A 3,666-nucleotide genomic window follows, 5' to 3' on the forward strand; every position below is an offset into this window, starting at 1 on the left:
TGTTCCCAAGTTTGTAAATTGTAAATTATTATCTTTTTCTCTATATAATTTTTTTGTTCATTATATTAAAGAACTTATAAATATAAAAAGAATTGATCAAATACTATTATATTATCTATAGTTTAGACACTTAGTCACCATAAATTATTAATTGTAACATTTAAATTATTTTTCGATTGATACTAATTAGCTCCAGGCTTATCTTTTATTTTTAGATCTAAATAAACAAATACAAATTAAAATCATTGACTAATCAAATTTTATAAAAAATTCTTTAAAGTTCACTAATGATCGACATGTAAGTAAAAATCACTTAAGTGACTTCTTTTTTAATATATAAGAGGATTATTTGATAATTGATATTAATTAGTTATAAATTCACCTTTTATTTTTCAAATCTAATTAAAATAAATAAAAATATAAAAATCATCGACCAATCAATTATAAATTTTTTTTTACAACTTCACCAGTGATCGATGTGTAAGAAAAAAAACCACTTAATTGACTTCCCTTTTCATATATAGTAGAACTAAATTTCTGTATTTTTGAATCCAAAAAAAATTATGTAATGAGCTGTAGCTTTATAATTTTGCTGTAGAAATAAAAATGTAGACTTTTTTGTTGTGAGTGTAAATAATTTTGCTGTTGGAATTTAGCTGTAGATTTGAAAATATTCAATGAATTACATATAACTTTTTAAAATAAAAAATAAGTGCTCTAGATTTATTGTTTTCCACAAGTAAAAATAAACAGAATGAAAAGAAAAATATGTAGCATTAATTTTTTTTATATTATAAATAATTTGGGCCGTCAAAAGACCATATATAACTTCTAAAGCACTTCCAATCGATCCTTATATTAATCAATTTACCTATGTAACAATTGGTGATGATTGGCTGTAGCTTTAAAAATTTAGCTGTAAAAGTTTAACTGTAGGTAAATTGGTTGTATTTGTAAAGTTGTTATTGTAGATTTTTTTTGTAGAGACTTTTGATGTAGTTAAATTTGTTGTAGCTTTAATACTACGTTAAAATAAAATATGTGATGTATATATAAAAATATATTGTTATCAATTAAATAGTTTATATTAATATTTTTATTTATAACTTGTCAAAGTTTACTGTTATTTAAGAGTTATTTTTATCCAAAGACAGTTTAAAGTTTTTATTAGATTCTGACTCGCTCTTAAAAATGGCGAATATATTTTTTATTTAACATTTCTTTTTTTAAATTTAACTTTTTATATTTGTGTTTTTAGTCAGATTGTTTTTCTTTTTATAATATTTTTCTTAAATGATTAATAAGAAATTTTAATAATTGTATTAAAATAGTTGAATCACACATATATCAATACGTCATGTTTTTGTTTTTGTAGAATATATTACAACATAGGGCAATTATTTCTCATAAGGTAATTTTTTTCAACTACAAGCTAACTACGTTTATTCTTGCAACTAAATGAGTCCCACAATTTTTAATCTCATTTTTCTTCTCTCTGTAACAGAGAAATAATAATAATGGCAGAGAATCCTAATAGAAAATCTGGAAAACAATGATTTCAAAAGTAAAAGAGGAACAAAATGAAGAAGTTGATAGGTCATCACATGTTCATGTTGAATAACAAAATGAGGAATCCTGAGAAATCCTAAGAAAGAAAAATCTGGAAAGCAATTCGTCACCATCATATCACCTTTTTGGAGCTCCAAGGATAGTCGTGTCGTGACCAGTTAGAGCTTATCCAACGCTGCTCTCTTTCGTCGTGAAAGCTCGATGAGAAACAATAGCCACTTTTGGCTTTATTTCACATCTGGTCTCTCAACTTTTGAATATATTCATTTATACTCCAAAGATTTCCGATTTGCAAATATATCCATTTTAAAATGACTCTTCATTTTTTTATTGTACATATAAAATTTTCCATGATTACACGGATCCTTATACTTATGGAAATTTACTATTCGACTTTTAACTTTCCAAATTACAGAAATAGCCTTTTAATTTAGTCTCAAACTTTCAATTACACTCCAAACCCAATCAAATATAAATAGACAGATATATATATATATACACTTATATGCAGTTTATATGACGGAAATGAATTAAAAATAAGTTTTAAAACTCATAAAATAATGATATATCAATAATCAAAAAAAAAATTGTTAGTGTACACAAAAAAGCGTGCACATGTGTACAATATGAGTGAACTCAGATGTTGTTCGTTAGTTTTTAGAGTGCACACAAAAAAGATTGTTAGAATATGGCTAAATATATTTGATGCTTTCGTTATGATATTTTATGAAATTATGGTGCAATTTAGTTGAATTTAAGAGTTTAAAGAACATATGTAAGTGTACACATGTATTTTAAAGAACATATGTAAATGGACACATGTTCAGTTTGAAGTTAACATACACATGTACACTTTGAAGTTAATGTACATATGTACATTATGAAGTTTATGTACACTTGTACAAAATGATTATGTGTATATATACAATTATAACTAAAATTTACGGTTTACGATTGGTCATACATGTATGTGTACATGTGTATAATGGGTTCATGTGAATAGAGATTATGTGTACTAGTATGTTATCCACACATATCGTTGTCCACTTGTAAAACAACTCACATGCACACCGGTGTATACTAGTATGTTATCCATATATGTATGTGTTACCTCTGTTTACTCTATATATTCACTCTAGATAAATGTATATCTGGTTAATATATATGTATGGGTTACCTTTGTTTCTTATGATTAAAAATCGTAGAACATACATATATAAAAAAACTATTCATGTGTACCAAGATATTAGATGCCGAAATATCCACATGTACATCGATGTGTACATTCAAAAACTACTCATGTGTACATATATGATATCTCATGTTTTAATGACTTTTAGCATCTCGTTTTAAATATTTTAATCATTTTGAATTTATATTAGGTGTATATGGTACACTATTATGTTCATTTGCATATTGCAGGGTTTGGAATGCACAACTGAATGTTTGGGGATGAAATTGGAGACTAATATGCACATTTAATATGGATACATTTGTGAAGCAATTTGATCAGATTGGAAGTTTGAGGAATATTGTGAAAGAAACAGGAAATTAGAGGACCAAAATTGAAAAAAAGTGATACTCCTCCATTGATGTTGCAGATCGCACTTCTTGCCGGATTTCCTTGACGAAAACGGAGAGTCGGCTACGACGGATCAGAGACACGGCGGCGAAGGCTGAGAACACGATTTGGAGATGGAGAGGTCGTGGGCTTGAGACGTGGAGAAGCCAATGCTGAAGAGACGCGACGAAGAGCAACGATCACCGGTGAACGAGACCTCACATCGACAGCATCTTGGACGGAGGAATTGAGCACGGAGAGAAAGAGACAAAGACATCATGGTTGAAGCTTTAATCAATCTCTGCCATTGACATTGTTGTGTACATGGCATTTACACCACTATTAAAAAAATAGTTTGACATATCTCAAAAGATATATATAATAATAAAGATAATAATTGATTAAATTTTCTTGAAAAAGAAATTTGAGAAAACAGATTTCATTTTACAAAAAAATGGTTAAGAAATTGAGATGAAAAAGAATAATAATAAAGAAACGTGGGATTCACTTTATTTTGTTTGTTAGTAAGAGTTTAT

The sequence above is a fragment of the Raphanus sativus genome, chromosome 4 (genome assembly GCF_000801105.2).
Source record: "Raphanus sativus cultivar WK10039 chromosome 4, ASM80110v3, whole genome shotgun sequence".
Classification (NCBI taxonomy): Eukaryota; Viridiplantae; Streptophyta; class Magnoliopsida; order Brassicales; family Brassicaceae; genus Raphanus; species Raphanus sativus.